General features: G+C 47.9%; 1 long non-coding RNA gene across 1 annotated transcript in view; it reads left to right on the top strand.

The window, feature by feature from the left end:
* Positions 1-12,216, top strand: part of LOC125762973 (uncharacterized) — an 84,461-nt gene extending 72,245 nt beyond the window's left edge. Inside the window, exons 9-11 of the long non-coding RNA XR_007418286.1 lie at positions 264-781; positions 6,046-9,139; positions 10,386-12,216. This is a non-coding gene — a long non-coding RNA (uncharacterized LOC125762973). The remainder of the gene's footprint in view (positions 1-263; positions 782-6,045; positions 9,140-10,385) is intronic.
* Positions 12,217-18,601: the final 6,385 nt, after the last annotated feature.

Consider the following 18,601-nt stretch of genomic DNA (forward strand, 5'->3'; position numbering starts at 1 on the left):
TCTTGGCTAAGGTGTCTTGGCTAAGGTGTCTTGGCTAATGTGTCTTGGCTAATGTGTCTTGGCTAAGGTGTCTTGGCTAATGTGTCTTGGCTAATGTGTCTTGGCTAAGGTGTCTTGGCTAATGTGTCTTGGCTAAGGTGTCTTGGCTAATGTGTCTCGGCTAATGTGTCTTGGCTAAGGTGTCTTGGCTAAGGTGTCTTGGCTGAGGTGTCTTGGCTAAGGTGTCTCGGCTAATGTGTCTTGGCTAATGTGTCTTGGCTAAGGTGTCTTGGCTAAGGTGTCTTGGCTAAGGTGTCTTGGCTAATATGTCTTGGCTAATGTGTCTTGGCTAAGGTGTCTTGGCTAAGGTGTCTTGGCTAAGGTGTCTTGGCTAATGTGTCTTGGCTAATGTGTCTTGGCTAAGGTGTCTTGGCTAAGGTGTCTTGGCTAAGGTGTCTTGGCTAAGGTGTCTTGGCTAATGTGTCTTGGCTAAGGTGTCTTGGCTAATGTGTCTTGGCTAAGGTGTCTTGGCTAATGTGTCTTGTCTAAGGTGTCTTGGCTAATGTGTCTTGGCTAATGTGTCTTGGCTAATGTGTCTTGGCTAAGGTGTCTTGGCTAATGTGTCTTGGCTAAGGTGTCTTGGCTAAGGTGTCTTGGCTAATGTGTCTTGGCTAATGTTTCTTGGCTAAGGTGTCTTGGCTAATGTGTCTTGGCTAATGTGTCTTGGCTAAGGTGTCTTGGCTAATGTGTCTTGGCTAAGGTGTCTTGGCTGATGTGTCTTGGCTAAGGTGTCTTGGCTAAGGTGTCTTGCCTAATGTGTCTTGGCTAATGTGTCTTGGCTAAGGTGTCTTGGCTAATGTGTCTTGGCTAAGTTGTCTTGGCTAATGTGTCTTGGCTAAGGTGTCTTGGCTAATGTGTCTTGGCTAATGTGTCTTGGCTAATGTGTCTTGGCTAATGTGTCTTGGCTAAGGTGTCTTGGCTAAGGTGTCTTGGCTAAGGTGTCTTGGCTAAAGTGTCTTGGCTAATGTGTCTTGGCTAATATGTCTTGGCTAAGGTGTCTTGGCAAATGTGTCTTGGCTAAGGTGTCTTGGCTAATGTGTCTTGGCTAAAGTGTCTTGGCTAATGTGTCTTGGCTAATGTGTCTTGGCTAAGGTGTCTTGGCTAATGTGTCTTGGCTAAGGTGTCTTGGCTAATGTGTCTTGGCTAAGGTGTCTTGGCTAATGTGTCTTGGCTAATTTGTCTTGGCTAATGTGTCTTGACTAATGTGTCTTGGCTAAGGTGTCTTGGCTAAGGTGTCTTGGCTAATGTGTCTTGGCTAAGGTGTCTTGGCTAAGGTGTCTTGGCTAAGGTGTCTTGGCTAAGGTGTCTTGGCTAATGTGTCTTGGCTAATGTGTCTTGGCTAAGGTGTCTTGGCTAATGTGTCTTGGCTAAGGTGTCTTGGCTAATGTGTCTTGGCTAATGTGTCTTGGCTAAGGTGTCTTGGCTAATGTGTCTTGGCTAAGGTGTCTTGGCTAATGTGTCTTGGCTAATGTGTCTTGGCTAAGGTGTCTTGGCTAAGGCGTCTTGGCTAAGGTGTCTTGGCTAATGTGTCTTGGCTAATGTGTCTTAGCTAATGTGTCTTGGCTAAGGTGTCTTGGCTAAGGTGTCTTGGCTAAGGTGTCTTGGCTAATGTGTCTTGGCTAATGTGTCTTGGCTAAGGTGTCTTGGCTAAGGTGTCTTCGCTAATGTGTCTTGGCTAAGGTGTCTTGGCTAATGTGTCTTGGTTAATGTGTCTTGGCTAATGTGTCTTGGCTAATGTGTCTTGGCTAAGGTGTCTTGGCTAATGTGTCTTGGCTAAGGTGTCTTGGCTAATGTGTCTTGGCTAATGTGTCTTGGCTAATGTGTCTTGGCTAATGTGTCTTGGCTAATGTGTCTTGGCTAAGGTGTCTTCGCTAATGTGTCTTGGCTAATGTGTCTTGGCTAATGTGTCTTGGCTAATGTGTCTTGGCTAAGGTGTCTTGGCTAAGTTGTCTCGGCTAATGTGTCTTGGCTAATGTGTCTTGGCTAAGGTGTCTTGGCTAATGTGTCTTGGCTAAGGTGTCTAGGCTAAGGTGTCTTGGCTAATGTGTCTTGGCTAATGTGTCTTGGCTAAGGTGTCTTGGCTAAGGTGTCTCGGCTAATGTGTCTTGGCTAATGTGTCTCGGCTAAGGTGTCTTGGCTAAGGTGTCTTGGCTAAGGTGTCTTGGCTAAGGTGTCTTGGCTAATGTGTCTTGGCTAATGTGTCTTGGCTAAGGTGTCTTAGCTAAGGTGTCTTGGCTAATGTGTCTTTGCTAAGGTGTCTTGGCTAAGGTGTCTTGGCTAAGGTGTCTTGGCTAAGGTGTCTTCGCTAATGTGTCTTGGCTAATGTGTCTTGGCTAAGGTGCCTTGGCTAATGTGTCTTGGCTAAGGTGTCTAGGCTAAGGTGTCTTGGCTAATGTGTCTTGGCTAATGTGTCTTGGCTAAGGTGTCTTGGCTAAGGTGTCTCGGCTAATGTGTCTTGGCTAATGTGTCTTGGCTAAGGTGTCTTGGCTAATGTGTCTTGGCTAATGTGTCTTGGCTAAGGTGTCTTGGCTAAGGTGTCTTGGCTAAGGTGTCTTGGCTAATGTGTCTTGGCTAAGGTGTCTTGGCTAAGGTGTCTTTGCTAAGGTGTCTTGGCTAAGGTGTCTTGGCTAAGGTGTCTTGGCTAATGTGTCTTGGCTAAGGTGTCTTGGCTAAGGTGTCTTGGCTAAGGTGTCTTGGCTAAGGTGTCTTGGCTAATGTGTCTTGGCTAATGTGTCTTGGCTAAGGTGTCTTGGCTAATGTGTCTTGGCTAAGGTGTCTAGGCTAAGGTGTCTTGGCTAATGTGTCTTGGCTAATGTGTCTTGGCTAATGTGTCTTGGCTAAGGTGTCTTGGCTAAGTTGTCTCGGCTAATGTGTCTTGGCTAATGTGTCTTGGCTAAGGTGTCTTGGCTAAGGTGTCTTGGCTAAGGTGTCTTGGCTAATGTGTCTTGGCTAATGTGTCTTGGCTAAGGTGTCTTGGCTAATGTGTCTTGGTTAAGGTGTCTAGGCTAAGGTGTCTTGGCTAATGTGTCTTGGCTAAGGTGTCTTGGCTAAGGTGTCTCGGCTAATGTGTCTTGGCTAATGTGTCTTGGCTAAGGTGTCTTGGCTAATGTGTCTTGGCTAATGTGTCTTGGCTAATGTGTCTTGGCTAATGTGTCTTGGCTAAGGTGTCTTGGCTAATGTGTCTTGGCTAAGGTGTCTTGGCTAATGTGTCTTGGCTAAGGTGTCTTGGCTAATGTGTCTTGGCTAATGTGTCTTGGCTAAGGTGTCTTGGCTAATGTGTCTTGGCTAATGTGTCTTGGCTAATGTGTCTTGGCTAAGGTGTCTTGGCTAATGTGTCTTGGCTAAGGTGTCTTATCTAATGTGTCTTGGCTAAGGTGTCTTGGCTAATGTGTCTTGGCTAATGTGTCTTGGCTAAGGTGTCTTGGCTAATGTGTCTTGGCTAAGGTGTCTTGGCTAATGTGTCTTGGCTAATGTGTCTTGGCTAAGGTGTCTTGGCTAAGGTGTCTTGGCTAAGGTGTCTTGGCTAATGTGTCTTGGCTAATGTGTCTTAGCTAATGTGTCTTGGCTAAGGTGTCTTGGCTAAGGTGTCTTGGCTAAGGTGTCTTGGCTAATGTGTCTTGGCTAATGTGTCTTGGCTAAGGTGTCTTGGCTAAGGTGTCTTGGCTAATGTGTCTTGGCTAATGTGTCTTGGCTAATGTGTCTTGGCTAAGGTGTCTTCGCTAATGTGTCTTGGCTAAGGTGTCTTGGCTAATGTGTCTTGGCTAAGGTGTCTTGGCTAATGTGTCTTGGCTAAGGTGTCTTCGCTAAGGTGTCTTGGCTAATGTGTCTTGGCTAAGGTGTCTTGGCTAAGGTGTCTTGGCTAAGGTGTCTTGGCTAATGTGTCTTGGCTAATGTGTCTTGGCTAATGTGTCTTGGCTAAGGTGTCTTTGCTAATGTGTCTTGGCTAAGGTGTCTTGGCTAAGGTGTCTTGCCTAATGTGTCTTGGCTAATGTGTCTTGGCTAAGGTGTATTGGCTAATGTGTCTTGGCTAAGGTGTCTTGGCTAAGGTGTCTTGGCTAATGTGTCTTGGCTAAGGTGTCTTGGCTAAGGTGTCTTGGCTAATGTGTCTTGGCTAAGGTGTCTTGGCTAATGTGTCTTGGCTAAGGTGTCTTGGCTAAGGTGTCTTGGCTAAAGTGTCTTGGCTAAGGTGTCTTGGCTAAGGTGTCTTGGCTAAGGTGTCTTGGCTAATGTGTCTTGGCTAAGGTGTCTTGGCTAATGTGTCTTGGCTAATTTGTCTTGGCTAATGTGTCTTGACTAATGTGTCTTGGCTAAGGTGTCTTGGCTAAGTTGTCTTGGCTAAGGTGTCTTGGCTAATGTGTCTTGGCTAAGTTGTCTTGGCTAATGTGTCTTGGCTAAGGTGTCTTGGCTAAGGTGTCTTGGCTAATGTGTCTTGGCTAAGTTGTCTTGGCTAATGTGTCTTGGCTAAGGTGTCTTGGCTAAGGTGTCTTGGCTAATGTGTCTTGGCTAATGTGTCTTGGCTAAGGTGTCTTGGCTAAGGTGTCTTGGCTAAGGTGTCTTGGCTAAAGTGTCTTGGCTAAGGTGTCTTGGCTATGGTGTCTTGGCTAAGGTGTCTTGGCTAATGTGTCTTGGCTAAGGTGTCTTGGCTAATGTGTCTTGGCTAATTTGTCTTGGCTAATGTGTCTTGACTAATGTGTCTTGGCTAAGGTGTCTTGGCTAAGGTGTCTTGGCTAATGTGTCTTGGCTAAGGTGTCTTGGCTAAGGTGTCTTGGCTAAGGTGTCTTGGCTAAGGTGTCTTGGCTAATGTGTCTTGGCTAATGTGTCTTGGCTAAGGTGTCTTGGCTAAGGTGTCTTGGCTAAGGTGTCTTGGCTAATGTGTCTTGGCTAATGTGTCTTGGCTAAGGTGTCTTGGCTAAGGTGTCTTCGCTAATGTGTCTTGGCTAATGTGTCTTGGCTAAGTTGTCTTGGCTAATGTGTCTTGGCTAATGTGTCTTGGCTAATGTGTCTTGGCTAAGGTGTCTTGGCTAATGTGTCTTGGCTAAGGTGTCTTATCTAATGTGTCTTGGCTAAGGTGTCTTGGCTAATGTGTCTTGGCTAATGTGTCTTGGCTAAGGTGTCTTGGCTAATGTGTCTTGGCTAAGGTGTCTTGGCTAATGTGTCTTGGCTAATGTGTCTTGGCTAAGGTGTCTTGGCTAAGGTGTCTTGGCTAAGGTGTCTTGGCTAATGTGTCTTGGCTAATGTGTCTTAGCTAATGTGTCTTGGCTAAGGTGTCTTGGCTAAGGTGTCTTGGCTAAGGTGTCTTGGCTAATGTGTCTTGGCTAATGTGTCTTGGCTAAGGTGTCTTGGCTAAGGTGTCTTGGCTAATGTGTCTTGGCTAATGTGTCTTGGCTAATGTGTCTTGGCTAAGGTGTCTTCGCTAATGTGTCTTGGCTAAGGTGTCTTGGCTAATGTGTCTTGGCTAAGGTGTCTTGGCTAATGTGTCTTGGCTAAGGTGTCTTCGCTAAGGTGTCTTGGCTAATGTGTCTTGGCTAAGGTGTCTTGGCTAAGGTGTCTTGGCTAAGGTGTCTTGGCTAATGTGTCTTGGCTAATGTGTCTTGGCTAATGTGTCTTGGCTAAGGTGTCTTTGCTAATGTGTCTTGGCTAAGGTGTCTTGGCTAAGGTGTCTTGCCTAATGTGTCTTGGCTAATGTGTCTTGGCTAAGGTGTATTGGCTAATGTGTCTTGGCTAAGGTGTCTTGGCTAAGGTGTCTTGGCTAATGTGTCTTGGCTAAGGTGTCTTGGCTAAGGTGTCTTGGCTAATGTGTCTTGGCTAAGGTGTCTTGGCTAATGTGTCTTGGCTAAGGTGTCTTGGCTAAGGTGTCTTGGCTAAAGTGTCTTGGCTAAGGTGTCTTGGCTAAGGTGTCTTGGCTAAGGTGTCTTGGCTAATGTGTCTTGGCTAAGGTGTCTTGGCTAATGTGTCTTGGCTAATTTGTCTTGGCTAATGTGTCTTGACTAATGTGTCTTGGCTAAGGTGTCTTGGCTAAGTTGTCTTGGCTAAGGTGTCTTGGCTAATGTGTCTTGGCTAAGGTGTCTTGGCTAATGTGTCTTGGCTAAGGTGTCTTGGCTAAGGTGTCTTGGCTAATGTGTCTTGGCTAAGTTGTCTTGGCTAATGTGTCTTGGCTAAGGTGTCTTGGCTAAGGTGTCTTGGCTAATGTGTCTTGGCTAATGTGTCTTGGCTAAGGTGTCTTGGCTAAGGTGTCTTGGCTAAGGTGTCTTGGCTAAAGTGTCTTGGCTAAGGTGTCTTGGCTATGGTGTCTTGGCTAAGGTGTCTTGGCTAATGTGTCTTGGCTAAGGTGTCTTGGCTAATGTGTCTTGGCTAATTTGTCTTGGCTAATGTGTCTTGACTAATGTGTCTTGGCTAAGGTGTCTTGGCTAAGGTGTCTTGGCTAATGTGTCTTGGCTAAGGTGTCTTGGCTAAGGTGTCTTGGCTAAGGTGTCTTGGCTAAGGTGTCTTGGCTAATGTGTCTTGGCTAATGTGTCTTGGCTAAGGTGTCTTGGCTAAGGTGTCTTGGCTAAGGTGTCTTGGCTAATGTGTCTTGGCTAATGTGTCTTGGCTAAGGTGTCTTGGCTAAGGTGTCTTCGCTAATGTGTCTTGGCTAAGGTGTCTTGGCTAATGTGTCTTGGTTAATGTGTCTTGGCTAATGTGTCTTGGCTAATGTGTCTTGGCTAAGGTGTCTTGGCTAATGTGTCTTGGATAAGGTGTCTTGGCTAATGTGTCTTGGCTAATGTGTCTTGGCTAATGTGTCTTGGCTAAGGTGTCTTGGCTAAGGTGTCTTGGCTAATGTGTCTTGGCTAAGGTGTCTTGGCTAATGTGTCTTGGCTAATGTGTCTTGGCTAAGGTGTCTTGGCTAAGGTGTCTTGGCTAAGGTGTCTTGGCTAATGTGTCTTGGCTAAGGTGTCTTGGCTAATGTGTCTTGGCTAAGGTGTCTTGGCTAAGGTGTCTTAGCTAAGGTGTCTTGGCTAATGTGTCTTTGCTAATGTGTCTTGGCTAATGTGTCTTGGCTAATGTGTCTTGGCTAAGGTGTCTTCGCTAATGTGTCTTGGCTAAGGTGTCTTGGCTAATGTGTCTTGGCTAATGTGTCTTGGCTAAGGTGTCTTGGCTAATGTGTCTTGGCTAAGGTGTCTTGGCTAATGTGTCTTGGCTAATGTGTCTTGGCTAAGGTGTCTTGGCTAAGGTGTCTTGGCTAAGGTGTCTTGGCTAATGTGTCTTGGCTAATGTGTCTTAGCTAATGTGTCTTGGCTAAGGTGTCTTGGCTAAGGTGTCTTGGCTAAGGTGTCTTGGCTAATGTGTCTTGGCTAATGTGTCTTGGCTAAGGTGTCTTGGCTAAGGTGTCTTCGCTAATGTGTCTTGGCTAAGGTGTCTTGGCTAATGTGTCTTGGTTAATGTGTCTTGGCTAATGTGTCTTGGCTAATGTGTCTTCGCTAAGGTGTCTTGGCTAATGTGTCTTGGCTAAGGTGTCTTGGCTAATGTGTCTTGGCTAATGTGTCTTGGCTAATGTGTCTTGGCTAAGGTGTCTTGGCTAAGGTGTCTTGGCTAAGGTGTCTTGGCTAAGGTGTCTTGGCTAATGTGTCTTGGCTAATGTGTCTTGGCTAAGGTGTCTTGGCTAAGGTGTCTTGGCTAAGGTGTCTTGGCTAATGTGTCTTGGCTAAGGTGTCTTGGCTAATGTGTCTTGGCTAAGGTGTCTTGGCTAAGGTGTCTTAGCTAAGGTGTCTTGGCTAATGTGTCTTGGCTAATGTGTCTTGGCTAATGTGTCTTGGCTAATGTGTCTTGGCTAAGGTGTCTTCGCTAATGTGTCTTGGCTAAGGTGTCTTGGCTAATGTGTCTTGGCTAAGGTGTCTTGGCTAATGTGTCTTGGCTAAGGTGTCTTGGCTAAGGTGTCTTGGCTAAGGTGTCTTGGCTAATGTGTCTTGGCTAAGGTGTCTTGGCTAAGGTGTCTTGGCTAAGGTGTCTTGGCTAATGTGTCTTGGCTAATGTGTCTTGGCTAAGGTGTCTTGGCTAATGTGTCTTGGCTAAGGTGTCTAGGCTAAGGTGTCTTGGCTAATGTGTCTTGGCTAATGTGTCTTGGCTAAGGTGTCTTGGCTAAGGTGTCTCGGCTAATGTGTCTTGGCTAATGTGTCTTGGCTAAGGTGTCTTGGCTAAGGTGTCTTGGCTAAGGTGTCTTGGCTAAGGTGTCTTGGCTAATGTGTCTTGGCTAATGTGTCTTGGCTAAGGTGTCTTGGCTAATGTGTCTTGGCTAAGGTGTCTAGGCTAAGGTGTCTTGGCTAATGTGTCTTGGCTAATGTGTCTTGGCTAAGGTGTCTTGGCTAAGGTGTCTCGGCTAATGTGTCTTGGCTAATGTGTCTTGGCTAAGGTGTCTTGGCTAATGTGTCTTGGTTAAGGTGTCTTGGCTAATGTGTCTTGGCTAATGTGTCTTGGCTAAGGTGTCTTGGCTAATGTGTCTTGGCTAAGGTGTCTTGGCTAATGTGTCTTGGCTAAGGTGTCTTGGCTAATGTGTCTTGGCTAATGTGTCTTGGCTAAGGTGTCTTGGCTAAGGTGTCTTGGCTAATGTGTCTTGGCTAATGTGTCTTGGCTAAGGTGTCTTGGCTAATGTGTCTTGGCTAAGGTGTCTTGGCTAATGTGTCTTGGCTAAGGTGTCTTGGCTAATGTGTCTTGGCTAATGTGTCTTGGCTAAGGTGTCTTGGCTAATGTGTCTTGGCTAAGGTGTCTTGGCTAATGTGTCTTGGCTAATGTGTCTTGGCTAAGGTGTCTTGGCTAAGGTGTCTTGGCTAAGGTGTCTTGGCTAATGTGTCTTGGCTAATGTGTCTTAGCTAATGTGTCTTGGCTAAGGTGTCTTGGCTAAGGTGTCTTGGCTAAGGTGTCTTGGCTAATGTGTCTTGGCTAATGTGTCTTGGCTAAGGTGTCTTGGCTAATGTGTCTTGGCTAATGTGTCTTGGCTAATGTGTCTTGGCTAAGGTGTCTTCGCTAATGTGTCTTGGCTAAGGTGTCTTGGCTAATGTGTCTTGGCTAAGGTGTCTTGGCTAATGTGTCTTGGCTAAGGTGTCTTCGCTAAGGTGTCTTGGCTAATGTGTCTTGGCTAAGGTGTCTTGGCTAAGGTGTCTTGGCTAAGGTGTCTTGGCTAAGGTGTCTTGGCTAAGGTGTCTTGGCTAATGTGTCTTGGCTAATGTGTCTTGGCTAATGTGTCTAGGCTAAGGTGTCTTTGCTAATGTGTCTTGGCTAAGGTGTCTTGGCTAAGGTGTCTTGCCTAATGTGTCTTGGCTAATGTGTCTTGGCTAAGGTGTATTGGCTAATGTGTCTTGGCTAAGGTGTCTTGGCTAAGGTGTCTTGGCTAATGTGTCTTGGCTAAGGTGTCTTGGCTAAGGTGTCTTGGCTAATGTGTCTTGGCTAATGTGTCTTGGCTAAGGTGTCTTGGCTAAGGTGTCTTGGCTAAGGTGTCTTGGCTAAAGTGTCTTGGCTAAGGTGTCTTGGCTAAGGTGTCTTGGCTAAGGTGTCTTGGCTAATGTGTCTTGGCTAAGGTGTCTTGGCTAATGTGTCTTGGCTAATTTGTCTTGGCTAATATGTCTTGACTAATGTGTCTTGGCTAAGGTGTCTTGGCTAAGTTGTCTTGGCTAAGGTGTCTTGGCTAATGTGTCTTGGCTAAGGTGTCTTGGCTAAGGTGTCTTGGCTAAGGTGTCTTGGCTAAGGTGTCTTGGCTAATGTTTCTTGGCTAATGTGTCTTGGCTAAGGTGTCTTGGCTAAGGTGTCTTGGCTAAGGTGTCTTGGCTAATGTGTCTTGGCTAATGTGTCTTGGCTAAGGTGTCTTGGCTAAGGTGTCTCGGCTAATGTGTCTTGGCTAATGTGTCTTGGCTAAGGTGTCTTGGCTAATGTGTCTTGGCTAATGTGTCTTGGCTAATGTGTCTTGGCTAATGTGTCTTGGCTAATGTGTCTTGGCTAATGTGTCTTGGCTAAGGTGTCTTGGCTAGTGTGTCTTGGCTAAGGTGTCTTGGCTAATGTGTCTTGGCTAAGGTGTCTTGGCTAATGTGTCTTGGCTAATGTGTCTTGGCTAAGGTGTCTTGGCTAATGTGTCTTGGCTAAGGTGTCTTGGCTAATGTGTCTTGGCTAATGTGTCTTGGCTAATGTGTCTTGGCTAAGGTGTCTTGGCTAAGGTGTCTTGGCTAATGTGTCTTGGCTAATGTGTCTTAGCTAATGTGTCTTGGCTAAGGTGTCTTGGCTAAGGTGTCTTGGCTAAGGTGTCTTGGCTAATGTGTCTTGGCTAATGTGTCTTGGCTAAGGTGTCTTGGCTAAGGTGTCTTGGCTAATGTGTCTTGGCTAAGGTGTCTTGGCTAAGGTGTCTTGGCTAAGGTGTCTTGGCTAAGGTGTCTTGGCTAATGTGTCTTGGCTAATGTGTCTTGGCTAATGTGTCTTGGCTAATGTGTCTTGGCTAATGTGTCTTGGCTAATGTGTCTTGGCTAATGTGTCTTGGCTAATGTGTCTTGGTTAATGTGTCTTGGCTAATGTGTCTTGGCTAATGTGTCTTGGCTAAGGTGTCTTGGCTAATGTGTCTTGGCTAAGGTGTCTTGGCTAATGTGTCTTGGCTAATGTGTCTTGGCTAATGTGTCTTGGCTAAGGTGTCTTGGCTAAGGTGTCTTGGCTAAGGTGTCTTGGCTAATGTGTCTTGGCTAATGTGTCTTGGCTAATGTGTCTTGGCTAAGGTGTCTTGGCTAATGTGTCTTGGCTAAGGTGTCTTGGCTAATGTGTCTTGGCTAAGGTGTCTTCGCTAATGTGTCTTGGCTAAGGTGTCTTGGCTAATGTGTCTTGGCTATTGTGTCTTGGCTAATGTGTCTTGGCTAAGGTGTCTTGGCTAATGTGTCTTGGCTAAGGTGTCTTGGCTAATGTGTCTTGGCTAATGTGTCTTGGCTAAGGTGTCTTGGCTAAGGTGTCTCGGCTAATGTGTCTTGGCTAATGTGTCTTGGCTAATGTGTCTTGGCTAAGGTGTCTTGGCTAAGGTGTCTTGGCTAAGGTGTCTTGGCTAAGGTGTCTTGGCTAATGTGTCTTGGCTAATGTGTCTTGGCTAATGTGTCTTGGCTAATGTGTCTTGGCTAATGTGTCTTGGCTAAGGTGTCTTGGCTAAGGTGTCTTGGCTAAGGTGTCTTGGCTAAGGTGTCTTGGCTAAGGTGTCTTGGCTAAGGTGTCTTGGCTAAGGTGTCTTGGCTAATGTGTCTTGGCTAAGGTGTCTTGGCTAAGGTGTCTTGGCTAAGGTGTCTTGGCTAAGGTGTCTTGACTAATTTGTCTTGGCTAATGTGTCTTGGCTAAGGTGTCTTGGCTAATGTGTCTTGGCTAATGTGTCTTGGCTAATATGTCTTGGCTAATGTGTCTTGGCTAATGTGTCTTGGCTAAGGTGTCTTGGCTAATGTGTCTTGGCTAAGGTGTCTTGGCTAATGTGTCTTGGCTAATGTGTCTTGGCTAATGTGTCTTGGCTAAGGTGTTTTGGCTAAGGTGTCTTGGCTAATGTGTCTCGGCTAATGTGTCTTGGCTAAGGTGTCTCGGCTAAGGTGTCTTGGCTAAGGTGTCTTGGCTAAGGTGTCTTGGCTAAGGTGTTTTGGCTAAGGTGTCTTGGCTAAGGTGTCTTGGCTAAGGTGTCTTGGCTAATGTGTCTTGGCTAAGGTGTCTTGGCTAATGTGTCTTGGCTAAGGTGTCTTGGCTAAGGTGTCTTGGCTAATGTGTCTTGGCTAAGGTGTCTTGGCTAAGGTGTCTTGGCTAAGGTGTCTTGGCTAATGTGTCTTGGCTAATGTGTCTTGGCTAAGGTGTCTTGGCTAATGTGTCTTGGCTAAGGTGTCTTGGCTAAGGTGTCTTGGCTAAGGTGTCTTGGCTAATGTGTCTTGGCTAATGTGTCTTGGCTAAGGTGTCTTGGCTAAGGTGTCTTGGCTAAGGTGTCTCGGCTAATGTGTCTTGGCTAATGTGTCTTGGCTAAGGTGTCTTGGCTAATGTGTCTTGGCTAATGTGTCTTGGCTAATGTGTCTTGGCTAATGTGTCTTGGCTAATGTGTCTTGGCTAAGGTGTCTTGGCTAATGTGTCTTGGCTAAGGTGTCTTGGCTAATGTGTCTTGGCTAAGGTGTCTTGGCAAATGTGTCTTGGCTAATGTGTCTTGGCTAAGGTTTTTTTTTTTTTTTTTTTTTTTTTTTTTTTTTTTTTTTACAAGGAGTTTAAAATCTTCGAAACACACCCACAGTGGGGACACAAGTGGGGGACATGGGATTTTTACCCAGTAAACAACTCTCCTTGAACCCTGTGCACCCTCCCACGGAATCACCTCGCGGTATTACTTCATGGGAGGGGCAGTGCTGTGCACTTAGTCTACTTGGTACGTACTAGCAACATATAACACTCTCGAGCACATGTAGGTTTTAAACTGGACGGTCACACACGCACACACAAACCACACAACACTTCACACTAAACACTCAGGCAAGACCATGCATCTGGTCTTCTCTCCACCACCGCTGCAGCTTTGTAACGACCTGGCGCATCATCATCGACGCAGCCTCCCACATATTGCTGTTCTGGAGCATCAGCTGCACCAAGTTTGAGTGCCCAACCTCCGTATCGCACATGTCGTTCAGCTGCTGACGTTCGGCGATGAACCTTGGACAGCCGAACATGACATGTTCTGCCGTCTCGTCGGCGTCCGGACAAGCTGGGCACCGCGGCGAAGACGCGTGCGTAAACCTATGCAAGTAGCTCCGGAAGCAGCCATGGCCGGAAAGAATCTGCGTGACGAAGAAGTCTACGTCACCATGCGTCCTTCCAACCCATGCCGCAACATCGGGAATCAGCGAATAGGTCCATCTGCCTGTTGTTGAACTTGACCAGCTGCTCTGCCATTTCTGCGTCGTCTCTGCCCTGATGCGTTTCTTCACAGCTGCAGTGAGAGGTTCCCCCGCACGTGCCGTCCGGAAATTCTCCAAGTCCTCCTCAAGAATGATGCATAGGGGCATCATACCCGATATCACGCAAACCGCATCGTACGAGATGGTACGGTAAGCACTAGCAACACGCATGGCCAATCGCCGATGTACTCTACGTACAGTATTCTGGTGCTGCTTTTCCGACAGAATATGCGCCCAGACTGGCGTACCATATCTTATAACGGATATGGCAACGCTTGCGTGAAGACGTCGTATGCTGCTGCTGGGTCCACCTATGTTTGGCATGAATGATGCCAATGCATTTGCGGTCTTCATGGCTTTATTGCATGCATCATCTAGATGGTGCTTGAATTTCAGCCGGTCATCGATTCGAATCCCAAGGTATTTGAGATTCCTGGCGGACTCAATGTGCTCTGAGCCCACCAGTATCGATGCCTTCTGCACTTCCTTATGGCTGCTGATGAGTATGAACTCTGTTTTCGCGTGCGCAATTTCTAAGCAGGCTGCTTTCATCCATTCATCGATTCTACCGACAGCATCCGTGGCTAACATCTCAACCTCCTCGATGGATTCGCCGGTGACTGTTAACGCAATGTCGTCTGCAAAGCCGGTGAGCTCAGTTTTTGGAGGAAGAGCGAGGGTTAGTACTCCGTTATACATGACGTTCCACAGGGTGGGACCAAGAACTGATCCCTGTGGAACTCCGGCTGTAATGGTGGACGTTTTAACCCCCTCGCCTGTTTCGTACTGCAAAACGCGGCCGTGGAGGTAGCTCCTCAGCACCCTGCACAAATACGGGGGAACCCTCATGTTCTCCAACGCAACTGCTATGGCCTCCCAACTAGCGCTGTTGAATGCGTTTTTGACGTCTATAGTGACGACTGCACAGTAGCGAGCACCACACCTTTTCCGACGAAACGCTGCGTTGCCTTTCTCGAGCACCGCCAGTACTGCGTCAACCGTTGAGCGCTTCTTCCGAAAACCGAACTGGCGCTCAGAAAGTCCGTGTTCGCCTTCCGTGTATTGAACCAAACGATCCAGAAGCGTCATCTCCTGAACCTTAGCCATGGTGTCGATGAGACCCAACGGCCTGAAGGCTGACGGGTCACCCGGTGGCTTGCCCGGCTTTGGTATTAGAACCAGCTTTTGCTTCTTCCACAACGACGGGAACTGCCCAGACAGGAGAGTGGTCTGCAGCACGGTTTGGAACACTGCCGGATACGCTTCCATGGCCACCATGACTGCCTCGTTGGGAAGTCCATCCGGCCCGGGTGCTTTCCCTGGTTTGATGCGGTCAGCGATCCTGAGGATCTCGTCGACTGTAATCGGCTCAGGTTCGGACTCCGGGACTGTGAACGCTGGGTTTAGTACCGGAGGGTTGTGCGTCGGGAACAATCTTTCGATGATGCTTTTAAGCACAACAGGGCAACGCTCGACGGGTTCATGTGTTCTGCCTTTCCCCATCAGCTCCTTGAAAGCAGAACCCCATGGCTTCCGAGCGACTGCTGCGCATAGTTGAAGAAAGTAACGCCGTTTGCTCGACTTAATCTCTCTCTTTAAGACCGACCTAGCCGTAACGTAGGCGTCTCTCAGCTGCAGTTTTCGTTTCGGACACCTCTCACGTTGCATTTTTCTGCGGGCTGCCAAGCAATCAGACCGGAACTTCGCGATGGTAGAGTCCCACCAGTAGGCAGGAGTACGGGAATGACGGGGTGGCTTTCTACGGGGCATCGTGGCATCACACGCCGTGGACAGAGCAGCTACAAGATCTGGAGCATTTCGAACTATTCCAAAATAGCCGAAGTTAAGCGCTTCCAAGAAAAGTTCTTTGTTGAACATCCGGGTTTTCCAGCCTCGCATTTTGTTTGACGGAACCTGCAGTGTTATGCGCTTTTTCCCGATGCTATACCGGACAACTCGATGATCGCTCAGGGTATACGCATCGCTCACTCGCCAGTTTAGGTGTTGCGCCAGGACGGGACTACAGAACGTAATGTCGATAATCGACGTCCTGTCGTTCCTGCTGAATGTAGGAGTGGAGCCAACGTTTCCCAGGACAACGTTCAGCCGGGCGAAACTCTCCAGTATCGCTTCTCCCCTGTTGTTCGTGCGAATGCTCCCCCATTCAACGGCCCATGCGTTAAAGTCGCCGGCGATGATCACGTCGCTAATCCCACTGAGTTCAGCGACTAGGTTGTCCAACATCTCGTTGAACCTTTTCAGCTCCCAGCTTGGCGGTGCGTAGCTGCTGCAGATGCACACTCCGTTTACTTCGGCGATCACGAAACCCTCGAATGTACAGGAAACCACTCTCTGAATCGGGAATCTTCCCGCAGCCCAGATGGCAGCCTTGCCTGTTTTGTCCGAAACCCAGTTGTTGCTGCCGCCTTTCGGTGCTTGATACGGCTCCGACAGAATGACCACATCGCCCTTTTCCTCAACCACTACCTGACACAAAAGATCTTGTGCAGCCTCGCAGTGATTCAGGTTTACTTGCACTATCTCCATGCTTTCTGGGCTGCTGGACAATACGTTCCTCCGACCTGGTGAGCATTGTTGCCTGGAGCACATACTAGGCATACTGCCGGTTTGGTGCACGTGCGAGCCTGGTGGCCCTCCTCGCCGCACCGCAGACAGTTGTTTCTCCTATCCGGTCCCTTGCAGTCTCGCTGCACATGGTTGTATTCCCAGCAGCGGAAACACCTTCGCGATTGTGGCAGAATGCGGATTCGGCAAATTGACCAGTCAATTTCTACCTCTCTCGCTGACGCTATAAGCAGCGCTTGCTTGGCTGCCATTTTTATGCAGGCTGTCTGCGTTCCGTTGAATGCCGGCTTTATGTTGATGTCGAGGCGAGTAGTACCGAGTTCGAATCTCGCTTTAAGCGCGCGTTCAACATCTTCCAGGCTTGTCACCTCGTCTATGTCGCGAATTTCAAGTGTCGCAACATTTCCTCGCACTGTGACCTGACCGGCTTCTCCCACGGAATCCTGCAGCAGGTCTTTAAAGTCGCTACCGCTTACTGCATCGTCTCGCTTCAGCTCGAAAATCAGGTTTCCCTCCCTCGTGCGTCTAACCTTGGAAACTTGCTTCCCAAGCGATTGCAGTTTCGGATCCGCCTTCACCCTTCGCAGAATGTCGGCGTACGACTCCTTTTCTTTGAGCCCCACTACTATCGCTTCCGTTTTGTGGCGCGTTTGAGAGGCCATCTTTGGCAGGACTGCTGCCTTACCCGCTTGCTCGATAGTCGTCTTCTTGGGCTCTTGCTGCCTCCGCTTAACGATGGTGGTCCACGGCAGTTCGTCGGACGTTTCGGTTATGGGAGTTTCGGTTACGAGGTTCCCCGAAGCGTCACTTTTAGGCTTCTTCTGCATCAATGGTACAGCTTCCGGGGTTATCGCACTTCTCCCCCGTTTAGATGAACCCGCGGTTTGCGTCAGTGGTGTCACCATCTCGCTGCAACTCGATCTAGCCTCGCTAAGCAGCTGTTCTGCTCGTTCTGCTCGCATCTTCCATGTAAGTAGTTCGCGTTCCACGCTGCTGAGATCGGATAATATTTTGACCGACATCCTCTTGATGGGTGCGTGAACATTGTTGCGGTCTTTGGTGTAGAGATGCAACTCCCTCGCTGTCTCCAGGGCTTCTTTCAGCTTACTTCTGCCTACTTGCATGGAACCACCCGTTTCCGCCGCTGGTTGGGTTTCATCACACCCCGTTCCGGCTGCCTGGCTGCAGGCGATATTTTTCGCCACTCCTGCATAACTGGCAGTAACTTCCTTACCTGCCACTACTTCTTCTTCTCTGCAATCAGCTTCATTGTTCTGTACGTTCCCACTAGGGGGTGAGCGTACAGTCTTGCTGCTCTTACGGAAGAAGTCCTTCAGCGCCGTGCCCAAGCCTGCATTTGATTGGCTTGTGTCGTGCTCACTCATTTTTTCCACACGCACTCATTTAGTACATGAAGTAGCAGACGTGTAGAAGGAGCTTAACAGCGGCCAAGCCACGCTGAGGGGAAACTCGCGGTAACTCACGACACTCACACTCTCGGGAGTCAAACAGGATCGGAGGCGACGATCGCGTAGCTTCACTAAACCAAACAAGCACTCCTCTTCACTAATGTTTGTGGAACCACTAGGCCGAGCACACTAACACCAACGCATGAACGTAGCGAAGCGGAGCCTCAATATGCGAAAAACGACGCCACTTAACCCAAACAGGGAAGATCACTTTTGTTGTTGCTAGAACGCACCGTCTGTTTACAAACAAAACACGAAACGTTTACGGACTGAGCGCACCAATCACAGCACCAACTTAACATATCTCCAGGTGATCACTTGTCGGCTAGGCAGCTGGTTTGGGTTGACCAATGCTGTCCGCCGGGCGTAACCGCCGGGACGCAGGAATGAATCACGCCCAAATCACAGCACAATCCTCCGCTGAACCAAGGAAACCACTACTGGAACTTCGACTTCACGACCCAAACTTTAGGGTTTAAAACAATTCGGCGTATTAGCGTCACTTCTACAAGAGTCACTAGTGAATAACAACAGAGCAAACAGTTTCACGTCTGCTAGCACTGACTGCCACCGACTGAACTCCAAGTCCTTGGCTAAGGTGTCTTGGCTAATGTGTCTTGGCTAAGGTGTCTTGGCTAATGTGTCTTGGCTAATGTGTCTTGGCTAATGTGTCTTGGCTAAGGTGTCTTGGCTAAGGTGTCTTGGCTAAGGTGTCTTGGCTAAGGTGTCTTGGCTAATGTGTCTTAGCTAATGTGTCTTGGCTAAGGTGTCTTGGCTAAGGTGTCTTGGCTAATGTGTCTTGGCTAATGTGTCTTGGCTAATGTGTCTTGGCTAAGGTGTCTTGGCTAAGGTGTCTTCGCTAATGTGTCTTGGCTAAGGTGTCTTGGCTAATGTGTCTTGGCTAATGTGTCTTGGCTAAGGTGTCTTGGCTAAGGTGTATTGGCTAAGGTGTCTTGGCTAAGGTGTCTTGGCTAAGGTGTCTTGGCTAAGGTGTCTTCGCTAATGTGTCTTGGCTAAGGTGTCTTGGCTAATGTGTCTTGGCTAAGGTGTCTTGGCTAAGGTGTCTTGGCTAATGTGTCTTGGCTAAGGTGTCTTGGCTAATATGTCTTGGCTAATGTGTCTTGGCTAAGGTGTCTTGGCTAATGTGTCTTGGCTAATGTGTCTTGGCTAAGGTGTCTTGGCTAATGTGTCTTGGCTAAAGTGTCTTGGCTAAGGTGTCTTGGCTAAGGTGTCTTGGCTAAGGTGTCTTGGCTAATGTGTCTTGGCTAAGGTGTCTTGGCTAATGTGTCTTGGCTAAGGTGTCTTGGCTAAGGTGTCTTGGCTAATGTGTCTTGGCTAAGGTGTCTTGGCTAAGGTGTCTTGGCTAATGTGTCTTGGCTAATGTGTCTTGGCTAAGGTGTCTTGGCTAAGGTGTCTTGGCTAATGTGTCTTCGCTAAGGTGTCTTGGCTAATGTGTCTCGGCTAATGTGTCTTGGCTAAGGTGTCTTGGCTAAGGTGTCTTGGCTAATGTGTCTTGGCTAAGGTGTCTTGGCTAATGTGTCTTGGCTAAGGTGTCTTGGCTAAGGTGTCTTGGCTAAGGTGTCTTGGCTAATGTGTCTTGGCTAATGT

The sequence above is a fragment of the Anopheles funestus genome, chromosome 2RL (genome assembly GCF_943734845.2).
Source record: "Anopheles funestus chromosome 2RL, idAnoFuneDA-416_04, whole genome shotgun sequence".
NCBI lineage: Eukaryota > Metazoa > Arthropoda > Insecta > Diptera > Culicidae > Anopheles > Anopheles funestus.